At 36.2% G+C, this 10,320-nt stretch overlaps 1 non-coding gene across 1 annotated transcript; it reads right to left on the minus strand.

Moving 5' to 3' along the window:
* Positions 1-10,045: 10,045 nt before the first annotated feature.
* Positions 10,046-10,108, minus strand: LOC121455285. The gene has a single exon (XR_005975468.1). It is a non-coding gene; the product is annotated as a small nucleolar RNA SNORD109A (small nucleolar RNA).
* Positions 10,109-10,320: the final 212 nt, after the last annotated feature.

Genomic DNA, 10,320 nt, shown 5'->3' on the forward strand with positions numbered 1-10,320 from the left:
AGAGAAGTCAGCTCTTAACCCATGAGCATTTCAGGGAAATGGGAAAGCAATCATGGATAGTCTCCTTGGCTTGAAAAGGTGCATTACGGTTGTGTAGCAGGCTTGATTCTCATGTTCTATGACAGAGGTACATAATAGGGAAGAGAAGCAAAAAATTTGGTCCCATACTTTTGAGCACATTTGAGATGGATACTTATCAATCATCTAGTGTGCCAAAGATACTGATAACAAAGAGAAAGTTATCATGGGTTTTAAGAGTTGAGATTTTCCCTGAAAACTAGCTTCCTTGACAAAATGAGGAAAAGCTTATGCCATAAATTATCTACAGTGTCTATATTAATCCAATCACTGCTTGTTCCATTATATCTAGCTTCTTATTGTCTATCTCTCACTTATCATTTAACCCTGTAACACTCCTGGCAGCACCAATATACTTCAAGTGTATGATGGACATTATGGAGTTGGTTAGCCATTTTAGCAAGAAACTGCTCTTGCCTGGACTGTTGCATAAACTGGACATAAAGAACCCCCAGTTAAAGGACTGCTGAACTTGCCTAAAATTGAGATGTTCTTTCGGTGTTCCTCTTTCATAAAAGAAATTGCAAGACATTCTGTAGGATACAGAAAAAAGTGACTGAACTGTCTTTGATATTTCCTGCTTCATGGAAATGTCTGCTGGATACTATGGGCCTGAAGGCTGAAGATGGATGCCCCAATGGTAAAAAAAAAAAAAAAAACTTTGTGTGACTATCCAGGCAGCAAGATTTCTCCGTAATTTCTAGATTTTTTGAAGTTACTTTCTTCTTGTTTACTTGGGTAATATTGTATCTTTCTGGAGTCTTTGGAAAAAATTTATAGTTATAGTTTTCCTTAGTTATGAAAAATAGATATAAATATAAATATAGTTGTGACTCTAAATCTTGCTTGATAACTGTTTTGTATGTGATTTCACTATGTTAAAGTGAAAGTCTTTCTTTTTTCTTCAAAGAAAAAAAGGAAATGGTGTAGGAGTGTTTTCTTTCTATGTGTTGCTTTCATTGGTGAAATAAAGAAACTGCCTAAGCCTTTTGATAGGGCAGAAATTAGATAGGCAGGGAAGAGAGGACTGGATGCTGGTAGTGTTGCAGACGCTATGATTCTCCTGACAAAGATGGATGGTGGTTAGACTCATGCTGTTAAGCCACAGTCAAGTGTTGATACACATTAATGGAGATGGGTTAATCAAGATGTGAGATTTGGCCAATAACAAGCTAGAACTAATGGGCCAGGCAGTAATTTAATTAGACACATCTCCATGTGGTTATTTCAGGGGATAAGCTAGCCAGTCACTGGGAACACAGCCCCCTTCTCACTACAACAAACCCATTATTATAAATCTGTCATTTGTCACCTAGCTGTGGTTTATTGTGTAAAATTGTCATCCTGTGTCTTTAGTGGTTTTATGGGTTCTAACACTGCCTTCTTTTCCTAACATGAATCCTTGTTTCCCTGCCTAGGTCTGTTTTTCCTTGTCATAGGCTCAAAGCTTTCTTATTCATTAACCAATATAAGCAAAACAGAGACAGAAGGACCTCCCACACCAAAGCTCTGTTGCATTTTTTAGCTGTGTTGTACTTTTGTTTTTTGTCTCTCTTGTCATACCATGCTGTATTGTAATTTAGAAAATTACAACTTCGTTCATGCTTCAATGTAAGGCAATTTTTATATGAATTGACTCTTGATAATTTGTTTGATCTTGGGCATTCTCTTTTTGTTCACCTTTCAGGTAAATTGCTTTTCTTAAATATTATATGCCAAATACAAGTTTTGAGTGTCTACCCATGAAAACAGATGTATTAAGAAGACCAGTAACATGGAAAGCAAAGAAACTAGTCATGAAACTCAGAGTAGCCATTTAAGTATTCATATCAATTCGATCAAAGAAAACAAACAGTTAAATTGCTTTTTCGTGTGCTAGATATCTGCACTCAAGAATGGGCTCTGTGGCTTATCTCAGCAAGATGACTCAACAGTTTGGAACAAATAGTTAGGTGAATAGAGTTCTTTCATTGACCACTTTCCTTCTTGAGCACGTCTTCTAAATGTGCCATTCTATGTACGTTTAAGACAGAAAGAAGTGGTAGTGAATTGTATCTCTTTAATACAATAATGACAGCTGTTCTCTAGCAAAAAGGGGACATGGCATGGATATCTTACATATATTTGTCATCAAGACATCTCAGTAGTTTAGAAAGAAGACCTTGGTGAATGGATTTCAAAGGAAAAAAAACCCAGGAATCAAGGGTAGCATGAAAATTAAGCTTATTAAATTCACCAATTTTACATCAACAAATATCAATACTCTATTGTAACACCATGCTCTTTTATTTCATGGAAATTTACAAAAGTTAAACTTCAAGCTTCCATATAAGGTAAATATTTTACAAGAATTGACTCTTGATAATTTCTCTGAGATTGGGCATCCAGAGTTTTTCCACATCCTCCTATTTTTCAGATTTTTCTTAAAATGATTTTGGCAAAATATGTATGATAAACTAAAATTTTGTGTGTCTCCCCATAAAAACAGAAGTACTCAGACATACCAATAACATGGAAAGGTAACCAAAGAGTTTTGAAACTCAGAGTGAGACATTTCAGAATTCACATAAATTCAAGTCAGGGAAGCCAAACACTTATATTGCTTTTCAGTGTACTAGGGAGCTATATTCAAGGCTGAGATCTATTGCAATTCTCAGCAGGAGGACTCGACTCAAAAGGGTGGAAAGAAGTGTTGGGTGAACAGAGGACAAGTGAAAAACTGTGGGAATCAGGGGATGCATGAAAATTGAACATCTTTAATTCACCATACATCAGAAAGATTCGATGTGGTGGTGATCTTAGAAAACATTATGGAATGCCCTTCACACACCTGAGGTCAATTAAAACAGAATTATACAAGCAATGGTAATAATTTTTTACTTCGTCACTCCCTGGAGAAGGCAATTCCCCTCTAAGAGACCTAGTATATCACAGGACTGAAGAGTGATAGACCTGAAGACTTTGTCAGGAAAGAAAATATAATGGCCAAGAGAGTAGCATCCTAGAAATCATAGATTCTGGATTCCTGAAGTCATAGATGTTTACTTTTTGAAATACCCAGTCATAGTAAAAAGTTATTGAGTGAAGAGATAGAGACTCACTGATTACCTTTTCTGCCTGAAGATTAAGGTTCAAGATTCTAACAGTAGAGAGATAAAACTTGTCAGAGGTGGTAAGGTCTCCACACAACTCAGTCTGCCTTGATAGCCGCAGTGTGCAGACTCCCTAGCATACCTAACCTTTCCAACAAAGACTGACTTGTTATTTTTGCCTAAACTTTGGCTTGTCTTTCAATGACACTGTTTCTTTTCTATTGCTTCTACTAAAGCTATCAGTCTATGTATATTAGAGAATGAAGTAAGGGAGAGAGAATTGTTTTCCTTCAATATAATAGTGGCAGATATTCTCTAGCAAGGGTAGGACATGGCACATATATCTCATATTGATTTTTCCTGATATCTTCTATTCAAAGTTGATAGGAAACTGAATATATGTTTAGAAGGAAACGTCCTGTGTCGTTACTCAGCCTCAGAGGAAGCAAGAAGTCAGTGCCTCACCAAAAAAGTTACTAGCCATGTAGCTATCTCAAACAATTATTATGTGCTAATGATCATTATTCCTGAAAACCAGTTACAATGCAAGACCAAGCCCCACCCACCCTCTATCAGCTTTCAATAAAAAGTTTACTGGAGCAGGAGTCCTTGGCTAATTCTGCTATGGTGGGCATGTCCTATTTGCTCTTCCCAGCATCATTCCTCATAACCTTCAGAAATAATCATATCAACATTCTGAGGGTCATGGTACTTGCCTGGCCATTAAATACCTTTCTATAGGAGAGACCAGATGAAGACCCACACCTGGAGACTTTGAAGACTTTGCTTGATGGACTACATTTGCTTATTACAGAAGAGGGTTGGCCCAGGAGGGAGAAAATCAGAATTCTGGATTTGACAAATGTGGACTGTGATTTCTGGTACATATGGGCTATAACCTATTAAGGGTGACTACTCTCATCAGTCTTTGAGACAGAAGAAGCCAGTAGAGACATTTTCTGACTATGGGATGAAAACTACTTGAACATGATAAACTAATTTCAAGCTTGTTAATGTCAGCCCTATGAACGTGCCATGTACTTTTGGCAGTGGGCCCAGCAGAAAATAGGATCTGTTCATTTATGCTGTCTGAAGCTTCAGATTTTGGAATCACCCTTGTCCACTTCCACAGATGAATTACAGTCTGGAGATCTCCACTGTTTATGGGACTTGGGGCTTAGAAATATATAAATAGAAGAAATGTTTCATTTTGGACCTTTCTGGGGCAGGTGAGAAACCTTCACACGCTCAAACTGTAGTCATGCCAACTAACCTCAGTTGGAGAAAATCTGAAGATCTGTAGGAAGAGTGGATATGTACACTGTCTTACTATTGCCTTAATTCCCCTGTCTCCAGCATCTCTATGTAGATGTTGTTTATGTTCAAGTCAGCAGCCTGACAGAGTGGTGCAGCATAGTTGCCTTAAGAAGCCCTTAGAGATACTGTGCCATCACTTACTGAAACTCTCACAGCCAGACTTGGATTACCTGCACCAGAGCCTGAACTTTTCTAAGCTCAAATATCTCTACATGAATTTCTAACTTTTTGGATAATGGCTTAGCCCACTTGGAGATCTCCTTGAGAGAGTCAAAGACACCTTGCAACTTCTGTAACTGGAGAAATATAGGCTGTAGGATGCTCAATTTATTGCTTTTATGCCTGCTCAGAGCCAATGCTCTCAGTTCCTCAAAATAAATTTCTACAAAAATAAACTGTCTCTATCTATCCTGAAGCAACTCCTTCAACATACTGCCAAGCAGAACAAGCTGATCCAGAAGCTTTACCTTGCCCCTCTGGATATTATGCAAGCAGTAGTATCATATGGCATGCATTCACCATTTGTTAGGGAGATGGTAAAATCATGGGCTTCAAGCAATGACTACTCCACATGATATGCTTCAATTAGTCTCAGAGGTTCTTAAAGATGGCCTTCCATTACAGTGGAAGTGCTACTAGAGAGAGGAGGCAAAAGCTTTAGAACAGCATGAAAATGTCAAAGGATTTGTGGCTTTCCAAGATACAAATTTTTAGCAAGGGCTGTTATGCTACTCCACAGACTCCAGATGTTTATGACACATCTTGTCCCTATGCCATACAGCAGACTTAAATGCTTGGGATAGAATTCAAGTACCAGGAAGAAGATTTAAATCATATGCTCAAGTTAAACAAGGCCGAAGAGAACCTTTTGGTGACTTTTACCAGACTTACTAAAGCTGTCCAAATAGGGATAACAGATCCAGAAGCTAGATGAGCTCTTATTGAATCTCTGGCTTTTGAAAATAACAGCTTAAAATGCAGAAAGATACTTCATCTTTTAAAGTACAAATTGCACCAATGGATTAATAGATTGTGTCCACAGTAAATGTTGAGTTATTTGACTATAATATAATTCTGGGTAGGAGAAGCAATTTGGAAAGGTATGAGGATACATTGAATTGACAAATATTTTAATTGTGGTAGAACAGAATATCCAAGAAGTAATTGTAGACAAGGCATTCCTGGAAATAATAGTTTCTCTGGGGAAAACAAAAATAAAATGTCTCAATCTTCTGGATTATATTGAAGATGTGGCAAAGGCTGACAGTGGACCAATGAATGTAGATCAACAGGAGTCAAACAAGGCAACCTGTTACTATCAGGGAAACTGTTTGGGGGGCTTCTTGTAGGTCCCCAGTCAAACGTATTCCAGTTATTCCCGGTCACTGTGAAGGACATGTTTTCCAGAAAAAAATTTAAAAATCTAATGCTTGTAAAAATATCCTTACTGTTCTAGGTGATGTAATAAACATGGATGATAAATCAAACTTCCAATAGAAATTATGAAACATATATGTTGGCAGACTTCTATATATGATAAAAAACCAAACCTGAGAGTACAAATAAATAACATACTAATTGAAGGATTACTGGACACAGATATGGATGTGAATATTATTACTCCAGAATCTTGGCATCCAAATTGGCCTTTTCAGTTCTTAGGAATTGGAACCCAATCTCAAGTAAAACAAACCACAAGATGGGTTGAATACATAGGTCCAGAGGGATAGAGAGGAAGGCTGACACCATATGTGGCTAATATAACAAAGAATCTATGGAGTCATGATCTACAGCAACAATGGAATACCCAAAATAACATTCCTACAGTCTTAGAAATGGAGCATAAAAATACTCATGTTTCTGGAAAGGATATAATAAAGTACTATAAAAAACATTCACCACCCATTCAGGCTGTACAAAAACACAAAACAACTAGGAAACCTTCAGACATACAAATTTCCCTGCCTTTAAAATGGTCAACTAATGAAAAAATATGGATAAAAAAATGGCTTCTAACAGAAGTCAAACTGTAAGCTTCAGAACAGCTGGTACAGGAGCAACTAGATGCTCAGCCTATTAAAAAATCAACCAGCCCTTAAAATTCTCCTCTATTTATTATTAAATAATCTGTAAAATAGAGAAAGCTCACAGATCTTGGAACTGTAAATAAGATAATTCAACCAATTAGCCCTCTACAATCTGAAATTCCTTTGCCTTCCCTATTAACTAAAGATGGCCCTTTGTTGTTATTGGTTTTGTTTCTATATTATACTTTTACAAGAAAAAGGCAAAGAAAAATTTGCCATCAGATCCCCTTCTTAAAATGAATATCGGCCTACTAGGAGATATAAATGGAGGATTCTCCCCCAGTGAATCCTTAATAGCCTCACCCTGTGACAATATTTTTAAGTCAGCCATTGTTAGTATACATAAGAAATTTCCTAATTCTATTGTTTATCATCACATGGATGACACTTTTTGATCTGATTTGAATGTAAATACTTTAGAAAGAACATTTGAAGAATTAAAGAACATTTTTGCCTAAATAGGGATTATAATTTGCTCCTTAAAAAATACAAAGAGGACATTTTATCAATTACCTAGGTTATAAAATAGGTTTGCAGAAAATTAGAACACAAAAAGACCAAATTAGGAGAGATGGATTGTGAACTCTTAATGACTTTCAAAGGTTCCTAGGAGACATTTACAATCTATGACCCACTGTTGTAATAACACCTAATCTAATAATTATTTTGAACTATGCCTTAGATAGTAACAAAGACTTAAATAGTCCCAGGGAATTAACAGATGAAACTATGAAAGAATTGTCTATGATTGAAGAGAAATTACAGGAGGCACATGTGGATCAGGTCGATCTGAATCTTAATGACATTCTAGGCTTATTTCCCTTCAAAATTTCCCCTATAGGAATTCTAATGCAGAGAAAATGTATTATTTTAGAATGGAACTTTTTACCACATAAACAAAATAAAAAATTTAAAATGTATGTGGAAAAGGTTTCTAAATTAATTACACAAGGAAAATTGAAACTTTGTCAATTAGCAGGAATATATTCAGCAGAGATTATAGTTCCCTTTACTAGTGATGGGATTAAAAATTATAGGATGATAATGAATGCTGGCAAAGAGGTTGTGCAAATTTTTAGGAGCGATTAATAACAACTATTCAAAAAGCAATAGAATTAACCTTATAAAGAGAGCTACTTGGATCCTTCTCAACAATATTTATGATACATCAGTAAAAACAGAAAGACTTGCTGATCTTGAGCCCCATGTTGGGCACCAATTTGTTGTAAGAGCTGTTTGTTTGTTTGTTTTCCATCCACCCAGACTCCTGAAGTAATCACCCAGAAACTATATGATTTAAATCATTACTTGTCCCATTATCTATCTCTAGCTTCTTATTGGCTAACTCTTACATCTTAATTTAATCCATCTATATTAATCTGTGTGTCACCATGAGGTCACAGCCTATCAGCAATGTTTTAGCATGTTTAGCTCCTGCAGAGGCTCCATGGCTTCTCCCTGACTCTGCCTTCTCTCTCCCAGAATTTAGTTTAATGTTCTCTACCTAGCTCTGTTCTACCCTATCAGGCCCATTCAGTTTCTTTATTGGTATTCATAGCAAACAGAGGGGGATCCCATATTAAGACCAAATGAAGCATAAGAAAACAATTTTAAACATAACTTTATAAGGATAATGGAGACCTTTTAAGAGGAAATGAAAAATTGGGGCAAAAGACAAACAAACATTGAAAGAAATTAATAAATCTCTTTAAAAAAACAAGGAAAAACAATCAAACAGGTAAAGCAAGCAGTTCAAAACTGTTAAAGACTTAAAGATTGAAATAAAAATAAAGAAAACACAAACTGAGGGAATTCTGGATAAGGAAAATCTGAGTAAATGAACAGGGACTAAAGAGAAAAGTATAACCAACAGAATATAGAAGATAGAAGAAAGAATCTCAAGCGCTGAAGATACTATAGAGGAAATCGACTCAAGCTTCAAAGAAAACAATAAATCCAATAAGTTATTAAAACAAAACATCCAGGAAATCTGGTACACCATGAAAAGACCAAACCTCAGAATAGTAGGGGTAGGAAAGGAAGAAGAACTCAAGCTCAAAGGCACAGAAAATATATTCAACAAAATCATAGAAGAAAACTTTCCCAACCTAAAACAGGATATCCTTATGAAGGTACAAAAAGCTTACAGAACACCAAATAGACAGAATCAAAAAAAATTCCCATGGCCATATAATAATTAAAACATAAAACATACAAAATAAAGAAAGAATATTAAGAGCTGCAAAGGAAAAAGATCCAGTGACATATAAAGGTAAAACTATCAGAAATTCACTCAGCTTCTCAGTGGAAACCATGAAAGCCAGAAGATAAGTAACTGAACTGCCTTTGAAATTTCCTGCTTCATGGAAATGTCTCTGAATACTATGGGCCTGTAGTGCGAAGATGGATGCCCCAACGGTACAGAGGAACTTTGAGTGACTGTCCAGGCAACAAGATGTCTCTGTGATTTCTAGAGTTTGGAAGTTTCTTACTTCTCATTTACTTAGGTAATATTATATCCTTCTGGAGTCTTTGACGGAGTTGGAGAATAGATAGATAGTTATAGTTGTTTTCCTTTGTTATAACAAAAGATAAAATAGATATAAATATTGTAACTGTAATTTTTACTTGATAACTGTTTTGTTATGTGTAATTTTGTTATGTTTAAGTTAAAGCCTTCTTTTTTGTTTAAATAGAAAAAGGGGAAATGATGTGGGAGTGTCATATATCAATCTGTTGATTTCATTGGTTAATTAATAAAGAAACTGCTTGGCCTGATAGATTAGAAAACTAGGTAGGCAGAGTAAACAGAACAGAATGCTGGGAGGAAGTGAAGCAGACGCAGTGAAGCAAGCCTCCAGGTAAGACATGCTGAATCTTTTCCAGTAAGGCTGGTGTTACACACATTACTAAATATGGGTTAGGCAAGATATGATAGTTAGCCAAGAAGAGACTAGAGCTAAAGGGCCAAGCAGTGTTTAAAAGAATACAATTTTGTGTGTTGTTATTTTGGGGCATAAGCTAGCCAGGTGGCCAGGAGCCGGGTGTCAGGAATGCAGCCCACAGCTCCATCTACAAACCCTTACAAATTGGGGAAGGAAACAGAAGAAACACAGTCTTGAAATATCCTTATTTATGATAGCAGTGAATTCTATAATCGCTTCCTGCATGTTACCAAATGTAGGAATGTGAAATTCACTTGAGAAAGCAAGGGAGATGCTCATTGATGATTTCACTTCTTTTGATTCTTTCAGTCCTACATTAAGCAAAAACTTAAGAACAATTTATAACAGTACTTTTCAGAGAGAAAATAAAGATTCAAATATTATGACTAATTTGAATCCTAAAAATGACATTTCCTCAAAATATAGGAGTCCAGAGACAGTGTGCATTTTTCGCTGTCATCACTTGAATAAGAAGAGTGTGAGATGTGCTCTGGAAACACCAAGTCCTGAAGAGGACCTCCTATCTGGACCACAAATTCCCATTTGTATGAGTTCATCACCATCCTCAGAGGTTTGCCATCATTGATTCAGACATGCCCTCTCTTAACACATGAATATTTCCTCTGCCACATGAAACCAGGGATAGCTAGTATCTTTAGCTTTAAAAAGGAAGATCAGGAATGTGCAATGGGGTTGTTGCTCAGGTTCTCAATAGATGTACTGAAACAGAGAGAACATGAAGAAATTGTTTCCTGCATCTTACATCATATATGAGATTCACAATATCAAAACCTTTATTTG

The sequence above is a fragment of the Microtus oregoni genome, unplaced genomic scaffold, assembly GCF_018167655.1.
Source record: "Microtus oregoni isolate MIOR12 unplaced genomic scaffold, Mior012 000000F_ref0000247, whole genome shotgun sequence".
NCBI classification, from domain to species: Eukaryota; Metazoa; Chordata; class Mammalia; order Rodentia; family Cricetidae; genus Microtus; species Microtus oregoni.